Genomic DNA, 19412 nt, shown 5'->3' with positions numbered 1-19412 from the left:
TGCTCTTGAAGAAGACCTGAGTTCAATTCCCAGCACCCACATGGCAGCTGGCAATGGTCTGTAATTCCAGTCCCAGAGGGTCCGAAGCCCTCATCTGACCTTTGAGGGCACCAGGCACATATGTGGTGCACATACATACATGGATGCAAAAATAATAATAAATCTTTTTTAAAAGTTAAAAATGAGCACTGGGTTTGGAATTTAGCTCAGTGGTAGGGTGCTTGCCTGGCAAGCACAAGGCCCTGGGTTCGATCCTCAGCTCAAAAAAAAAAAAAGAGCACTGTCTGGGAGGTAGGCTTTGTTTAGGGTTGGATTTTTCCATTTAGTAATGTAGAGTAGTGGATTTTCTGGAAAGACTTTAATAGCACAAAATTAGTAGAGCTGGGTGGGTAAGGTAGACATACCTTTAATCCCAGTACTCACAGGGCAGAGGCAAGAAGATCTCTTTGAATTCAATGCTACCCTTGTCTACATAGCTAATTCCAGACCAGCCAATGCCATACAGTGATACTCTTTCTCAAAAGTAAGTAAGTTTTAAAAATTGAATGGGGGCTAGGAGAGATGGGTCAGTGGTTGGGAGCACTTGCTGCTTTTTGAAGATGATCTGAGTTTGGATCCAACATCCCACCTGACAGCTTCCAACTGCCTGTCACTCTTGCTCCAGGGGACCTGATCCAGTGCTCTCTTCTGGCCTCCACAGAAGACACCCAACACACATGACATATACACAGATACACACACACACACACACACACACACACACAAATAAATAAATAAATAAAAATAAGATCTTTAGAAATAAATAAATAGGCCGGATGGTGGTGGCACATACCTTTAATCCCAGCACTTGGGAGGCAGAGCCAGGTGGATCTCTGTGAGTTCAAGGCCAGCCTCTCTACAGAGTGAATTCCAAGAAAAAGGCACAAAGCTACACAGAGAAACCTGTCTCGGAAAAAAAAAAAATCACTGTGAGCTGGGCATGGTAACATGTCATATACCCATATCCCAGCTCTCAGGAGGCTAAGGCAAGAGAATTACTGAAAATGCTAGGCTAAGCCAGGCCACGTAATGACCCTGTCTCTAAAAGCCAAAATAAACATACAAAGCCAGGTATGGTAGTGCATGCCTGTGATTCCATCCTTAGGATACCTGAGACTGGGACCCTTGTTTGTAGCAGCAAAACCACACCCACAATTCAAACACTCTTTAAGAGTTGCTGGGTATGGTGATAAGTCAGCACTTGGAATGTAGAGGCAGGAAGGCCTGGAGTTCAAGGCCACCCTTAGCTACTTGTTAAACCAGATGCTGGTCTGCTCTAAAAACAATGGTAAAGGCAGGGTTTTGCTTCCCAAGCATTACTATATATATTATATTCCATTACAACAGGTGAATGGAATAGTATGGTATTTTAGTAATGACACTTTAATCAGATGTGTGAGGCTGGAGCCATGGCTCAGCAGGTAAGAACCCTTGTTGAGCAGAGCATGGTGGCACACCTTTAATCCCAAGAGGCAGAGGCAGGCAGATCTCTGAGTTTGAGGCCAGCCTATGATTTCCAGGCCTGCTAAGGCTATAGACACAGCAAGACCCTGTCTCAAAAAATATACAAAATTGTCAGGCAATGGTGGCCCATGCCTTTAATCCCAGCAGTTGGAAGGCAGAGGCAGGTAGATCAACACCAGCCTGGTTGATATAGTGAGATCCAGGACAGCCAGAGCTACAAAGAGAAACACTGTCTCAATATGTATATATATTTAATTTTAAATTTAAAAAATCCTGCTCTTACAGAGGACCCAGATTCAGTTCCCAGAACCCACATGGTGGCTCACACCCATCTGTTACTCTTGCTCCAGAGGATTTGTTGCCTTCTGATCTTGTCAGGCACCAGGCATGAAGGTGGTACATACATGGACATGCAAGTAAACACTCATACAAACAAAATAAATCTAAATAAATGCAATGGACAAGTGATAGAAGCAGCAATATTAATTTAATAAAAGGTATTTAGCGGCTGGCTGGAGAGATGGCTCAGAGGTTAAGAGCACCAACTGCTCTTCCAGAGGTCCTGAGTTCAATTCCCAGCAACCACATGGTGGCTCACAACTATCTGTAATGAGATCTGGCGCCCTCTTCTGTATACATAATAAATAAATAAATAAATAAATAAATAAATAAATCTTTTTTTTAAAAAAAAGGTATTTAAACACCAGCTAGTCACTTGAGTAAATACAGATTCCTGCTGGGCAGTGGTGGCACACTCCTTTAATCCCAACACTCTCAAAGGAGGCAGAGGCAGGTGGATCTCTGTGAGTTCTGGGCCAGCATGGTCTACAGAGTGAGTATCAGGACAGCTGGGGCTACACAGAGAAACCCTGTCTTGAAAATACCAAAAAACAAAATAATAAAGTAAGGAATCTAAAAAGAAACTACATGGTTGTGGGGAGATAGCTCATCAGTTCCAACCACTGGCTGCTCCTCCAGAGGACCACAGTTCAATTCCCAGCACCCACATGGTCACAGCTGTCTGTAACTCCAGTCCCAGCAGGGGATCCAACACCCTCTGCTGGTCTGCAGAAGCACACAAGCATTGCAAAACACGCATACAGGCAAACCACATACACAATAATAAGATTATTTTAAAAAATTGAGCTGGGCAGTGGTGGCGCACCTTTAATCCCAGCACTCCGGAGGCAAAGACAGGTGGATCTCTGTGAGTTTGAGGCCAGCCTGGGCTACAGAGTAAGTTCCAGGACAGCCTCCAAAGCTACAGAGAAACCCTGTCTCGAAAAACCAAAAAAAAAAAAAAAAAAAAAAAAGTTTTTTCCTGCCTGGTGGCGGTGGTGGTGCACACCTTTAACCTGGCACTCAGAAGGCAGAGTCACGTGAATCTCTGTGAGTTTGAGGCCAGCCTGGTCTACAGAGCAAGATCCAGGACAAGCACCAAAACTATACAGAGAAACCATGTCTCAAAAAAAAAAAAAAAAAAAAAAACAGAAGAAAAGGTTTTTCCTGTGCTGATGGTGGGCTCAATGGCAAAACACTGTTGTGAAGCCCTGGGTTCTGTCTCTAGCACCTACACCACACACACACATACATACACACACACACACACACACACACACACACACACACACACACACACACGTGTGCACTTGCTCTGTATTGATCTCTTGAGCCCAGGAGTTTAAGGTCAGCCTGAGTAACAACGCAGCAGGAAGACCCAGTCTCAGAAGCTCTGTCTTGCCTCATTGTGGTGGTGTACATCTTTAGTCCTTAATACTCAAGAGGCAGAAGCAGGTAGGTCTGTGTGAGTTCCAGGCCAGCCTAGTTTATATGGCAAGTTCCAGACCAGTCAGGACTACATGGTGAGACCAGGTCTAAAAGAAAAGAAAAGGGAAAAAAAGAAGGAAAGATTAGTGATCTAATTGACAAAGGTGATGAACAAATACTTAAGGGGAATGGGGGGACAGAAACACAAGTGTCTTAATCGTAAATTCATGGTTATCTTGAACTTAACAATACAAATGAAAGTAACATAAGGGGCTGGAGAGATGACTCAGCAGTTAGGAGCCTCCACAGGTCTTGAGTTCAATTCCCAGCAACCACAGAGTGGCTCACAACCATCTATAGTGGGATCTGATGCCCTCTTCTGGCATAAAGGTGTACATACAGACATTATAAATAAATAAATCTTTAAAAATTTTTTTTAAGTAATGTAGATAAGATCTTTTCACAGTTGAAAAGTTTGTTAGCTATTTGTAAAGTATAAGGTAATATATTTCTTCATATTGCTGCTGTGGCATAAATCTGGCAATAGCTAATAAAAGCCTGAAGGTGGGGGTGGGGTGGGCACAAACCTTTAATCCCAGCACTCTGGAGGTAGAGGCATGATGATCTCTATGAGTTCTAGGATAACCAGAGCTGTTACACAGAGAAACCCTTTCTTGGAAAACAAAAAATATGAAACAATTACCTAAATTGTTCCAGTACAATAAGAACTTGGAGCCAGGCGGTGGTGGCACATGCCTTTAATCCCAGCACCGAGGAGGCAGAGCCAGGAGGATCTCTGTGAATTTGAGGCCAGCCTGGTCTACAGAGTGAGATCCAGGACAGGCACCAAAACTAGACATAAAAACTCTGAAACCCTGTCTTGAAAAGACAAAAAAAAAAAAAAATCTTGGGAGTCAGAAATTGAGATAAAAGGAACAGTGGAGAATCAACTGGCTGACCCACCAGTCCTGGAACCCCACAACCACCAATCCCTCTTCTCTCTTCCTGTCCCTCTCTAGCTGACCTGTTCAGTCCTCCAGCAACTCTGTGGCTGATCCTGGTCAGCCAATTGCTGACTCCATCCTTTGGTTCAAAGTGGCTTTATTGGCACAGTAGAATGGCCATATGGACAATTCTCTCAAAACAAAGGTGTGCACTCCTTGAACCAGCATGCAAAATTCTTGCAGTTTATAGCTTCTCTTCTCTGGAGAAGGCAAAACAAAGGATTTCTGTTCAAGGATTACTTGGTCACATTAAGATATGTATAATCAGACGGGCAGTGGTGGCGCATGCCTTTAGTCCCAGCACTCGGGAGGCAGAGCCAGGCGGATCTCTGTGAGTTTGAGGCCAGCCTGGGCTACCAAGTGAGTTCCAGGAAAGGCGTAAAGCTACACACAAAGAAACCCTGTCTAGAAAAAAAAAAGTATAAACTTCTCAGAGCCTAATAGTGCATATCTTTTTTATACTAGCACTCAGGAAGCAGAGGCAGATAGATGCCTTGAGTTTGAGGCCAATCTGGTCTACATAGTAAGTTCTGTGAAGGGGCCCCAAAATAGCTTGACCACACAGCAGCCATGACAAGTTTAGGGGCCTAGACACAGCTTCTGTGTCAGGCTTACTGGCAGGCAACACCCAGATCCAGGAAAAGCCTTAAGCTGATACCACCCAGGGGTAAGGAAGTACCTGACATCCCAAACATTCCAACCATTAGATAAAGTGACCAGATGTCCTTGAGTATAACACACACCTAGTTTTTATTTTACAGATACCTAAACAATTGTCAGCAAATCAGGGTCCTGGACCATGGAAATCCCTCACCCCAACCTCTGCTATGATTAAAACCTGCCATCTGTTAACAGCTTAGATGCAAGATTATAAAACATCAGAAGCGAACTTCTGCCCTCCAGGGTTCTCCCATTGTGCTGTAAGCCTGTATTTAATACCTCTTCCCTCCTTTAAAAAACGGCATTCGGCATTCAAAAAAAAAAAAAAAATGGACAGATAAGAGGAACCAAGCTCTGGAGCTTGAAATAAAGGCTCTTTGCTTTTACATGTGAGATTCGGTCTCTGTGGTGGTCTTTTTTTTTGGTGGGGGGAGAGGTTTCGAGACAAGGGTTCTCTAGCTTTGGAGCCCGTCCTGGACTAGCTCTGTAGACCACACTGGCCTCGAACTCACAGGGATCCTCCTGCCTCTGCCTCCCAAGTGCTGGGATTACAGGCGTGCACTACCACCGCCCTGCTAAAACCATGGTGGTCTTTTGAGGGTCCCTGCAATCTGGGCATAACAGTTCCAGGACAGCCAGAGTTACATAGTGAGACCCTGTATCAAAAAAAGAAAAAAAAAAAATGGGGCTGGAGAGATGGCTCAGAGGTTAAGAGCACTGACTGCTCTTCCAGAGGTCCTGAGTTCAATTCCCAGCAACCACATGGTGGCTCACAACCATCTGTAATGAGATCTGGTGCCCTCTTCTGACCTGTAGTCATACCTGCTGTATACATAATAAATAAATAAATCTTTAAAAAAAAAAAAAAGACTCAGTGGTAGAGCGCTTGCCTAGCAAATGCAAGGCCCTGAGTTCGATCCTCAGCTTCCAAAAAAAAAAAAAAGAAAAAGAAAGTTTCAGTCTTGTAGACAAAGCAAGGTATCCATCTACTCTTTAAAAAAAATAAAAATTACAAAGACATGAATAATCTTACAATGGTAGTTATTTGGGCATGTGTCTTAGGGCTTTTATTGCTGTGAAGAGACACCATGAACACGGCAACTCCTAAAAGAAAAGCATTTAATTAATTAGGGCTGGTTTACAGTTTCAGAGATTTAGTGTATTATTATTATGGTGAGAAGCATGGTAGCATATGGACAGACATGATGCTAGAGGAGCTGAGAGTTCTGCGTCTTGATCCTCAGGCAGCAGCAGGAGTCTGTACCACACTGGGCGTAGTTTAAGCATCCAAGACCTCAAAGTCCACCCCCACAGTGACGCACTTCCTCCAATAAGACCACACCTACTCCAGCAAAGCCATACCTCCTAATAGTGCCACTTCCTATGGGTCAAACATTCAAACTCGAGTCTATGGGGGCCATACCTATTCAAACCACCACAGCATGTAATTACCAAATGCTAGGGTACCCAGTCTTTTCTCCCTACAAGGTTCCCATAATTCTGGCACCCAAACTTTTACTCCTCAAGCAGAAATTCTGGAAGATTCTTTTCTGGAGACAACACACCCCAACAAATTATTCATGCAGATTACCATGCAGTGAGTCCCAACTTCTAAATCTTCTGAGCCACGCACTCACACCTAGTTTTTTAGTCTTCCACCCTCAATCATGAGCAGGCAACCAGATTATAGTACGTCTGAGAGAAGCCTCTAGATGAAAGCTTTAGGGATCTGAACAGAGGAAAACAGGTTATACAAGAGATGAAAAGTTTTAAACATGCTAATATCGGATTAAGTAAATATTCTAAGGGAAAAGAAGATACAGTGAAGTGTAGTAAACACTTGAAATCCTTTACTTGAGAGGTTTCAGAAGGCTCAGGAGTTCAAAATCATCCTTGGCTGCTTATAGAGTTTGAGTCTAGCCTGGTCTACACAAGTCCCTGATGCTTGAAAAAAAAAATTGGCATTTGCGTGTGTTTATTTACCTAGTGCACAAAGACTTATAGACAGCAGGGAGTGACAGCACACCCCATTTAGTCCCTCAACTGAGAGGCAAAAGTATGTGGAACTTAGAGCCAGCCAGGTCTACAAATTGAGTTCCAGGACAGCCAGGACTATTTGGTGAAACACTGTCTCAAAATACACGCACACACACACACACACACACACACACACACACACACACACACGTAAAACTGATTCCTCTTTTGCAACCCAAAACTCACCATTCAGTCTGAGTTTTTGGTTTTTTTTTTAAAGGTTTATTTGTTTATTATGTATACAGAAGAGGGTGCCAGATCTCATTACAGATGGTTGTGAGCCACCATGTGGTTGCTGGGAATTGAACTCAGGACCTCTGGAAGAGCAGTCAGTGCTCTTAACCTCTGAGTCATCTCTCCAGCCCTAGTCTGAGTTTTGATACATAAAAAAAAAATACAGTGTTACCTTAGACAGTTTAAAGTGAGGTATTGGTATTGGTAACAAATAAGGTTGATTCCAGAATTAAGAATTTACCATTTAAGCCCAATGTGGTGGTGCATGCCTTTAATCCAGGCAAGTGGATCTCTATGAGTTAGAGGCCAGTCTAGTCTCAAAGTGAAAGCCAGGGCTGTTACACAGAGAAAACCTGCCTAAAAAAACAACAACAAAGAGTTTACCATTTAAAACAAAGCAAACAACAACAAAGGCCTTCCGAGGTCTAAGGGGAAATTCTTCCAGCCTATAAAGAAGCCTCTGCAGTTCATCAACCAAATATGAAGTAGGAGTTATGAGAGGAAATGTTCCACCACGGCTAAAGAGAGAAGAAAAAGGTAACAGATACTGAAGTCACTCTAGTGCTGAGAAGAAGCAGAGAGAACCCGGAGGAAGACAACGGAAAGGATTCCTGGACCAGAGCTCTGCGTCACTGTGATGGCCTGTTGTGTAGTGCCCTAGATTCGACCTGGACTCAGCTTGTCTGGACCTTGCAGACATGGCGTGCCTGCCTCCCTCCCACCTGCTCCTCCAGAGCTAGCGAAGGGCATACTTTTGACCATGCCCTGAGGAGATCTGCTCTGTCCTGAGAGCTGCAGGTAGGCTGGAAGGGACCAGAAGCAGAAATGTAGAAAATCCCTACCTCAAATGAACAGATCAAAAGGATCTTGATGGCTCCTAGCTGAGTACTGAAGCCAAAGCTAAGATTTTGATCATACATAGATTTTTTTTTTTTACCAAAATGGATTTAGGGTTGAAGGTATTCCACAGTGGTAGAGCACTTGCCTAGTAATCATGAGACCCTAGGTTCTGTCCCTGGCACCAACAAACAAGCAAGCAAAACAAAAACAAAAACCAACTCCCAGGAGCAAGTGCATATTTGTATGGGCAGATGCTTTTAGAAATCAACAAGCAGCTTGGTAGTACACATACCTGTAGCTTGAGTTTTCTCTCCAGTCCCCCCAAGCCCGGCAGTCCAACAGCCCACTTATAAAATAATCACTCAGATGCTTATATTATTTAAACTGTTTGGCCTAATGGCTCAGGCTTCTTGTTATCTAGTTCTTATATATTTTTTTCTTTCCCCAAGACAGGGTTTCTCTGTAGCTTTGGAGCTTGTCTTGGACTATCTCTGTAGACCAGGCTGGCCTCGAACTCACAGAGATCCACCTGCCTCTGCCTCCCAAGTGCTGGGATTACAGGCGTGTGCCACCACCGCCCGGCTAGTTCTTATATTTTAAATTAACCCATTTCTATTAGTCTATAAGTTGCCACATGGCTGGTGGCTTACCGGCAGTCCCTTACATCTCACTTGCCGTGGCAGCAGCTGGCAGAGTCTCTCTGACTCAGCCTTCCACTTCCCAGAATTCTCTTCTCTGCTTGTCTGTCTATACTTTCTGCCTGGCTACTGGCCAATCAGTGTTTTATTTATTAACCAATCAAAGCAACACATTTGACATACAGAATATCCCACAGCACATACCTTTAATCCCAGCAGAGGCAGGTGGATCTCTGTGAGTTTGAGGCCAGCCTGGTCCATAGAGAGAGTTCCGGGACAGTCAGGGATACACAGAAAGAAAGAAAGAAAGAAAGAAAGAAAGAAAGAAAGAAAGAAAGAAAGAAAGAAAGAAAGAAAGAAAGAAAAAAAAAAAAAGAAAAAAAAAAGCTAACAAGCATCAGTTTGGAGGGCTGTTTCTGAACCCTGGAGAAGCCAGGTTCTACCAATGTCGATGCAGCAGTGTAGAGGCAAAGAGATTGCCAGATGTATCCATTCATAGAATGCCCCCAGCTGCTGCTTGGACCACTGCAGCAGCTTTCTATCTCTTTGTGCATGGGCTTGTATCTCTTAAATACAAAATCCACCTGCCAGCAACATCTACCTAAAATAGCAAGACTTGGTGGCACATTGCAGTTCTCTCAGGACATGGAGTTAGGAGGATCAGAAGTTCAAGGTCATCCTCAGCTACATAGTGAATCTGAGGCCAGCCTGGGTTTCGTGAGACTATGTCTAGAAAGAAAGAAAGAAAGAAAGAAAGAAAGAAAGAAAGAAAGAAAGAAAGAAAGAAAGAAAGAAGGAAAAAGTGTCCCTAAAACCTAAGAGGTATCTGAGAATTGTTGAATGGCTTTCCCATTATCCCCTACCAGATGGAGGTCACACTCACACACTGGCATGCTACCCTCCCCCTGGGCTCCCCAAGTGGTAGCCACCAATGGAACCTATCACATGACTTCACACCTTTGCCTGTGCAGTTCCCTCCATCCAGTGTGCCCCTCTGATGCCACCAAGTACAACTTGGCTCAAGTGTTATTTGCTCTCAGGAAACCTTCCCCGGCCCTCACTGTGCCCCCATAACACCTTAAGCCATTTTTAGCATTGCACTTATGTCAGGGCATAGAATTACCTATTCTTGGGGCTCCTTCCCCACAGTGAGCCACTGAACTGGGACAGGAACTGGCCCTCTGTCTCCCCACACCTAACAAAGTCCCTGACATGCAGAAAACGAGGTCAGGCTGGGCTCAGTAGTTTATAGCTGGATCCCCAGCATTCAGAAGGCCAACAGTCCCAGGCCAGCCTGGGCTACATAGTGAGACAAACAAAAACAATGAACAGTCAAACACAGAGGCAGCACCTTTAACCCAGCACTTGGAAGACTGAGACAAGGGGGATCCAGTGTTTAGAACTACTGTAAGCTATGTAGCAAGTCTCTGCTTGAGGAAAGTTAAATTAAAAACTCAGTATTTAACTTTTTTCCTTTTTTAACATTCTGTTGCCAAGGAGTTCAAGTTCAAGGCACCTTGAACTCCTTCCTGATCCACCTGCCTCTGCCTCCCAGGCACAGGGATTACAAGTATGCGATATGGTGCTCAGCTTTTTTTCAATTATCTTTGCAGCTCTGCTATCTTCCAAAATTTTTCTGAGGTGGACTGGTAAGATGGCTGGACCTGAGTTTCATCTCCCAGCACCCACATGGCAGAGAGACTGACTGCTTCAGGCTGCCCTCTGCCCTCCACACTCATGCTGTCACACACACACACACACACACACACACACACACACACACACACACACCCCTAACACCAAATAAATGTAGAAAGAAATTGAGGCAACTTAAAACATGTCCCTTCTCTCCCCTCCCCCAAAAGTATCCAATTCCTATTTCTGTCCTGTTGCCTGTGGCAGGGTCACATGGCCCTTTCTAGCAGCTGGAAAGGCTGGGAAGCGTGTTTGATGTTCCGCTTTCCAGCCTGATAGTGCAACTGTCAAGGGAGAGGCTGTTGGAAAGACTGATTAGACAACCAGTGTCTGCCGCTGAGCAAAATAGCACTCAGCACTCGGTAACTAGCTTCTTTTCTTATCTGACCCAGGAGTCCTGCCTCGCTAGCAAATAAGGCTCCCTCTCCTCAGTGTGTAAGACGCAGAGCTCTATTTATGAACGAAAATTAATTATTCTTTTGCGATTACCCCTGCCCAACTAATTCCCAGGAATGATGAAGGATGTTTACATTCAGAACTCATGGTTAGCAGCAGCAGGAGCCCGGCTCCCATTAGCTTAAATGAAAAAGAGATGCTCAGCCTACAGCCAATGCTGGGAAGAGACTGAGCTTCTATGGCACCAGATCTTCACCAGCTTGTCGCTGTCCATCTCTTATCCCTGATCCTCTCTCCCCATGACATCAGACTTAGAGTCTCCACAGCTCCAGGCTTACATCCTCATGACCCTGAATCCAAAGGGGAAAGCAAGGGCCTGAAGAGATAGCTCAGCCATTAAGAGCACTGGCTACTTTTTCAGAGGACCTGAGTTCAATTCCCAGCACCCACACGAGGGTTTACAACTAGCGGTGGGTGACTCCAGTCCCAGGAGAACTGACCCTCTTCTGCCCCTGATTTCAGGCACTGAGTATGCATGGTACACAGGCATACATTTAGGCCAACACCAATACACACAAATACATAATACATAAATACACATAAAATAAAAATAAGCTCTTTGAAAACTCTAAAAAAAAAAAAAAGCCAGGTGGTGGTGGCGCACGCCTTTAATCCCAGCACTCAGGAGGCAGAGGCATGCGGATCTCTGTGAGTTCGAGGCCAGCCTGGTCTCCAAAGCAAGTTCCAGGAAAGGCGCAAAGCTACACAGAGAAACCCTGTCTCTCGAAAAACCAAAAGAAAAAAAAAGCAACAAGATGCCAGCGGCCATGTGGCAACATATAGATTAATAGAAATGGATTGAGATAACTTCTAAGAAGCCTGACCCATAGGCCATACAGTTTGCACATAATGTAAGCCTCTGTGCGCTTACTTGGAACCAAGCAGCTGTGGGTTTCGGGTGAGAGAGATTTGTCCTGACTGCAGGGCCAAGCAGGACCTGAGAAACTTCCAGCTACACTAAGACATGGGTTTAAGCCAACAGAAAGTCTTTATTAGCCAGCTTGTGCCTGCACTGGATGTTCAGGATTCCAGTGTAGCACTGAGCCTTTCTAGAGATGAGCTTTTAAGCACAAAAACTGTGTTCTGGGTTGACATTCTTCAGTTAACAAGAACAGTTAGCCAGAAGCAGAACTATAGAAGCCAAAAGGCAAGGTTAGTACATTGAGAGACTTTCCCAGAACTATAGACTTTGATGGACTGAGTCTTTGTTTTTGGCGGGTGGTACTGTCTATGTTCTGAGTTTTATCCGAATGGTATTTCCATCATGGAGTCAGTTGCGTTATGGTCTGGGGGCCTGTTACAGGGAGGGATTCTGAGGTCGTTTACCCTACCAGAGTTAGCACAGTAGGGTTTGGTAAGGCGCATGCCCAAAGAAGCAAAAGTACTGACACCATGGAAATAAGAACAGGTGAGAGAAACAGCGGCCATCTACCAACCTGGCGGGTGACTCCGTTCTCTCTTCCACTGCCTGACTACTGGCACTGAACCCTGACATGTGCGGAGGACCCCTATAACAGAAGCAAGGCCAACATATGGCCTACAACACTAGAACTTCTCAGGCTGAGTGGGGCCTGCCCCCAGTCCCATGATCAAGAACCCCTTAGGATGGGAAGATGTCCTTCCTCTCACGCTTCATTCTACAGCTGCTCACTCACACCTCCCAGTCTCTTGAGTCCCAACAAATAGCTCTTAGCCTTTGCACATGCCATCCTTTCCCCCAGTGTGTGACCCACAGCCACTTACTGTACCAGCAGCCAGCCTCTGCCCATGAATTCCTCACTGCCTGCCCTAGGTAGCTTTGTTCCTTCTGAGAAAACCCCGTCCTGTTCCAGTGGCTTAGTTCAGAGACCACATTCACTCCTCATCATGAAATGTAATCCCTGAACTAATTGCAGGAAGTGGACAGTGTGACTGTCGGACAGATAGAGAAACTTGGAAAGCAGGGAGATGCGGTTTGAATGCCAACCCAGGCTTTTGGGCTACAGATTACAGATGTCTGGTGCTTACATCACTAATGTGTTCGGCTTGCTGATGTCTACACTTGCATTCATGACTATTTGATGCAGAATGGTCCAGGTAGGCAGGCAAAAAGGGAGGTCATTATTGGCTAAACGCTTGTGATTCTCAAAGAAGGAAGAGACCTGTTTTTCACACAACTTGCTTCCCCCAAATTATAATACAGGTCTAAAATTCCTAATACTCAGGCATCTGAGGCAGGAAGATTAAAATTTCATGACCTGCCTTAGTTATGGAAAGTTCCAGACAAGCCCAGGCATCTTAGTGAAAGCCTGTCTCAAAAAGTAAAAGAACAGGGGCCGGGAATGTAGGTCATGGTGGAGCACTGGACCAATTTTCTCCATTCTGCCAATCCCCGCACCTCATAAACAACAGATGGGAAGTGAACCAGGACTAAGGAATATAGCTCAATAGTAGATCACTTCTAGGTATATAGGAGGTCAGGAAGTTACACACTATATAGCTCTGGCAGGCCCTGAACTTGGCATTCTCCTGTCTCAGCTTTCTGCATAGCTGGGATGATAGGCCTCCACTACCTAATGCAGCCAGACTTGCTTCTTTCAAAACCTTGCAGCGGGGTATATGTAGTCCCAGCACTTGGGAAGCTGAGACAGAAAGGTTATCGAGAATTCCAGACTGTCTAGCGCATGCATTCCTGGAGAGAGACAGAGGACAGAGAGAGAGAGAGAGAGAGAGAGAGAGAGAGAGAGAGAGAGAGAGAACGCTATTGCAGTGAAATTCCAGAAGCTTTGCTTTCAACTCTGAGTGAAGCCCCCAATGATAGTCATCTCCACTAGGGCTCAATTAATGTTCTGTAATTCTCACTTTGAAAGTTTCAATTGGAAGGCCTCAAACAGCTGGCCAGCAGGTGGTGCTAAACACCCATGTCTCCCCTTAGGGCTGAAAGGGTCTGCTTACAAATTCTTTCTTGGGGGTTGGGGATTTAGCTCAGTGATAGAGTGCTTGCCTAGCAAGTGTAAGGCCCTGGGTTCGATCCTCAGCTACACACACACACACACACAAACACACACACACACACAAAAAAAAAAAAAAAAGAAAGAAAGAAAGAAAGAAAATTCTTTCTCTATGTTTACACAGCTGCCTGCCCTGTGCTGGGTCTGGATATGGCACATAGGATAAAGAGATGACAACCCAGGGTTGGGGAGTTAGCTCAGTGGTAGAGCACTTGCCTAGCAAGCACAAGGCCCTGGGTTCGGTCCTCGGCTCTGAAAAAAAAAAGAAAGAAAGAAAGAAAGAGATTAGCCTTAGAGAACAACACAGGTTCCCTTTCTTTGCCGGGCGGTGGTGGCGCACACCTGTAACCCCAGCACTCGGGAGGCAGAGGCAGGCGGATCGCTGTGAGTTCCAGGAAAGGCTCCAAAGCTACACAGAGAAACCCTGTCTCGAAAAACCAAAAAAAAAAAAAAAAAAAAAAGGAGAGAGATGATAACCCGTGAGTTCAATTAAGCCTGGTGAGCTTAGCACGGTGGAGCAGACACCTAGAGAGAGCTGAGCTCAGTAGAGTCCCAAGAAGAGGCTCCAGGCACATTGGGGAAACACTCCAGGTGGGGAGAGGTCTGCTCATTAGCCCCTTGAGCTACTATCAAAATTTGAATAAAGGGGTGTTGATATAAAGTCACAACGTGCCCACACGGTTGGGCTTGCCCGGCAGACCGCCTAGTTATTTCCGGTTCAAAATAGCCATTTCCAGGTCAAAACATCTCGCATGACTAGGACTCCGTGACTTTCCATGGTTGCGTAAAGCTCATGCGGCCATGTAATCTACGCGCATGCGCGGCCCACCCTTTCTCTTGCATGACCCCCTTTCTCTTGACCACGTGTGTCTCGTTCTCTCCTATCTCAATAAAAACTCTTCTGTGGACTTGTCGTGTTTGGGGACGTCTCCTCGCAGGGTAAGAGCACCAGATAACTAACAGTGGTGAAGATGTTGAGTAGCCCTGATGGGACCTTGTACAGTTTACAATGTCGGAACACATGGAGTCATGTGAGGGGGATTCTGAATGCTTGCGAGGAAGCTCCAAGAAAATAAGAACCTTATGACCTCAGTTTCTTCAAAACCATGGGATTGTTCGTGGCGTGTGTTTTCATGCTCCTCCCTCCCAGGTGTGGCGGATAGGAGTGACTTTACTTCAGATTATTTATTACAACTGTCCATTGTTATTTGTTTATATGTCCCATGGGGAAATGTGTTTTTACCAGGTGTGGCTTCTCCTTGTGATTGAAATCTTACTCATGTGACTTTCCTAACCCTCAGAGTATCAATTGCCCGGTGCTCTGAAGAGAGTTGGCTATGGCATGAGCCCTTAGCCTGCTTCGTTTCCAGGCCCCACCGCCTCAAGAGTGGTAAACATTACAAGGCCTGTCCTGCTTTAGAGGCTGTGCAGGGCTGAGCAAACAGAACTCAGAAGAGGAAGAGCAAGACACACCTTTTGGAGTGTGTTCCTCCTCTCCCCAACCTCTGTCTTTGCTCTATGTGTACCTATGTGCCTATGTGCTGGAACCCAGGGCCCTGCACACATTAAATATGTCTTCTGCCGGGCAGTGGTGGCTCACGCCTTTAATCCCAGCACTGGGGGGGGGGGGGGGGGGGCAGAGGCAGGTGGATCTCTGTGAGTTTGAGGCCAGCCTGGTCTACAGAGCTAGTCCAGGACAGGCTCCAAAGCTACAGAGAAACCCCGTCTCGAAAAACCTAAAATAAAATAAATAAAAATAAATATGTCTTCTACCACTGAGCAAATGTAGCCTCTGTATTCTTTGTAAGCTTGTCATATGGTCAGGCCAGGACTGACAAAGCTGTCCCATCCACCCACCGGCTGTCCTGTAGTGTGGACGGTGCTGTCATGGTCTGGTGACAGGTCTGCCACTCTTGGGTCTGGCATAGAGATGGATATAGGAGGGGGTGTTAGGTATTTATTTAGTTAGGCGCTCTTATCTGCGAGGAACATGTACCGAACACGACAAATCCACAGAAGAGCATATAGGATAGAGGAGACGTGACAGGCCTGTGTGAAGCACACACGTGAGTGAGGAGAGAAGAGGAGGAAAGGAGAGGAGAAGAGAAGAGAGACCTGTGCAACATGGCGCCGGCTTTTTAAAGAGTGAGCTGCGCATGCATACAGGACCGAATGTGGCTACTCCACGCATGCACATAGATTACATGGCCACACGCGTTTTACACAACCATGTAAAGCCACGGAGTCCTAGTCACGTGAGATGTTCTGACCTGGAAATGGCTATTTTGGACCGGAAATGACTAGGTGGTCCGCCGGGAAAGCCCAACCGTGTGGACATGTTGTGATTTCTTATCAGGGGGTCTCCCCAATCAGTGAATTGGTGAATTGGATCTCAGACAGGGGACAGGAGAGATGAGCTGGTTAGTGAGGTCCTGGGCTGACAGCCTAGGTAGAAAGTGAGGGCGTGGTGTCCTGTGAGCCCTGAGGGCTTTCTGCTCCAGAATGGTAGCTGGGAAAGGTACAAATCAGTCCCACAAAAGCCAGCTAGAGAGGGCCTGGTGCGGGTCCCTGAAGGCTTGGATTGTATCAGAGTAGCCCCTGGGTATGGGAGAAAGAGCAGTTCAAAGGAAAACGACGCCAGACTCCCTCGGCAGCCCTCAGGTGAGGAAGCAGCCACCGGTGATGGAGGAGTCAGATGACTCAGCAGGTTTGAAGAAAATGACAGTGCTCTGGGGAAAGAAGGTCCAGGTCATCCCCAAGACCTCTGGTGAGACAGGACTGAAGAACCTGACGAAGCTCATCCCCTGGTGGTTCACCTCTTTCTGCCCCCCACCCCGTCTCAAAGCTTCTTTAAGGGGTGCTGCTCCAGGTTGGACCATTTACTAATGTGGGGCTCAGGCACACTTGTCCCATCCCTAACTCCAGATTGTTATGCCCAGATAAAGAGGACCCCCCAGAAGACCACCACGGAGACCGAATCACACAAGTAAAAAGCAAAGAACTGCCGGGTGGTGGCGCATGCCTTTTAATCCCAGCCAGCACAGGAGGCAGAGGCGGGTGGATCTTCGTGAGTTCGAGGCCAGCCTGGTCTACAGAGTGAGTTCCAGGAAAGGCCCCAAAGTTACATGGTGAAACCCTGTCTTAAAAAAAACAAACAAGATGGCTCAGAGGTTAAGAGCACTGACTGCTCTTCTAGAGGTCCTGAGTTCAATTCCCAGCAACCACACATGGTGGCTCACAACCATCTGTAATGAGATCTGGTGCCCTCTTCTGTATACATAAGAAATAAATAAATCTTCAAAACAAACAAAGCAAAGAGCCTTTATTATCTTCAAACTCCGAGTTTGGGCTCTCTGCCCCTTTCATGTCCTGAGCTCAGGTGAGGTGGGGTTTTATCCTAGCATGGCTGACCTTTGTCTAGGGGTAGAGGGAATGTTTGGAATGTCAGGTATTTTCTCTTAGGCTCAGGCCCCACTGGGTGGGGTCTGCTGGAAGCTGTGTCTGGATCTCTAAGCCTGTCATGGCAGCTGTGTGGTCAAGCTGTTTTGCCTCCCCCCAACAGATAAGCACTAGCAGATATGGACTGGACTTCCACGAGGGAGTGTTTTGGGGGTGAAGGACCCACACTGTAGCAGGGCATACCCCAGTGTTGGACCCACTTATACCCCAGTCTCCCCTTTTTTTCCAGGGTCTTCAGTTCCACTGAACTGTCTTTGTGTCTGCCCAAGCCCATCTATTTCCCAGTAATTGTCAGCCACACTGGGACGTAGCCCAGTGTCTTGCTGCCATCTACGGCTGCCTGAGGGGTTCTTTCAGATAACTACACTTGGGTGAAACTAGAATTCTTCACTGCTGAAAAGTGTTTTGAAACAAGCTAATATCAGAGACAGCTAGAATTTAAGAGGAAATTTTAACATATATTTAAGCATGGGGATTAATAGGCACTCAAGAAAAGCTCAAGACTCAGGCAAGTGTGGGTGTAGACTTCTCAGAAGAATTACACTCAAGTGTCTTTTTATGTGTCAGCATATTCTTTTGTAAAGATTTGTTTATTATGCATGCAGTGCTCTGCCTGCATGTATCCCTGCAGGCCAGGAGAGGGCACCAGATCTCTGAGCCTCCCGAGTGTTGGGATTACAGGCGTTCGCCACCACCGCCTGCCTGGCTTCAAGTGTCTTTTTAATAGCTGTAGACATGGTTTCAGTGGCTTCTAGAGTTACATTTCAAAGGGGTGCTGAAGAAATTAAATGAGATAGTAGGGTGGGTCCTGGGGTGCACTGGGTAAGATGACAACTGGCAAGCTAAAAACCATACGCCACTAAGGTGGCAAGCACAGTTAAGACGTTCTACCATAGCCAAAGTTTTTAGTCTAGTCTGTGAGACTTCCAGAACTTTTAGCTTCATATCTAGAAAGGGTGTGAAGCAGCTGGGTGGTGGCGCACACCTTTAGTCCCAGCACTCAGGAGGCAGAGACAGGCAGATCTCTGAGTTCAAGGCCAGCCTGGTCTACAAAGTGGATTCCAGGACAGCTAAGGGCTTACACAGAGAAATCTTGTCTTGAAAATTCTCCCAAAAAAGGGGGCAGAGAGAGAGAGAGAAAGGAAGGGTGTGAGGTCATATAGATGCTTAGGTCTTTTTTTTTTTTTTTTTTTTTTGAGCTGAGGATCGAACCCAGGGCCTTGTGCTAGGCAAGTGCTCTACCACTGAGCTAAATCCCCAACTCCTGTCTTTGTTTATTTTAAATGCATTGGTGTTTGTCTGCATGTATGTCTGTGTGAGGGTGTCAGAAGCTCTGGAACTGGAGCTACAGACAGTTGTGAGCTGCCATGTGGGTGCTGGGAATTGAACCCGGAGAGCCGTCAATGATCTTAATCACTGAGCATCTCTCCAGCCCGATGGTTCATTTTCACTTTTTTCAGATTTTATTTTTATGTGTATGAGTGTTTGTCTGAATATATATGTTTGTGTACCATGTGTGTGTAGTGCCTGAGGAGTCAGATCCCCTGGGACTGGAGTTATAGATGATGAGCTGGTGTGTGTGTGTGTGTGTGTGTGTGTGTGTGTGTGTGTGTGTGTGTGTGTGTGTTGGGAATTGAACCCCTCCTCTGGAAGAGCCGGGTTCTTAACTGCTGAACCATCTCTTCAGCCCGTCATTTTAACATTCTTACCTGAAGTATCTCTATATACAAGGAATATTATGGACTATTGTCTCTGCAGGCAAGCTTCACAGAAACTGCTGTTAATTGAAGTTCTTGACTCCGCTGGAGAGAGACTTCCGTTAGATCCCAGAGTGAAGGCTTCTTTCCCTTCTCATGCCCCTCTGTGTTTCTATGCTGCCTCATGATAACCACAGCCCTATGCACTCAGGACCCACTTTTTTTCCTTTTTAAATTGTGTTTGTTTGTTAATATAAGGTCTCACTGTGCAGCCCTGGCTGCCCTAGAACTTGCTTTGTAAACCAGACTGTCCTCAAACTCAAGAGCTCCATCTGCCTCTTCCTCCTGAGTGCTAGGATTAAAGGTGTGTGCCACCAGGCCCAGAATGTGTGTTTTCAATTATGTTTATGTATCTGTGTGATGGGATGTGCA

This window comes from Onychomys torridus, chromosome 14, assembly GCF_903995425.1.
Source record: "Onychomys torridus chromosome 14, mOncTor1.1, whole genome shotgun sequence".
Taxonomy (NCBI): domain Eukaryota; kingdom Metazoa; phylum Chordata; class Mammalia; order Rodentia; family Cricetidae; genus Onychomys; species Onychomys torridus.
Note: the sequence above shows the minus strand (reverse complement) of the source record.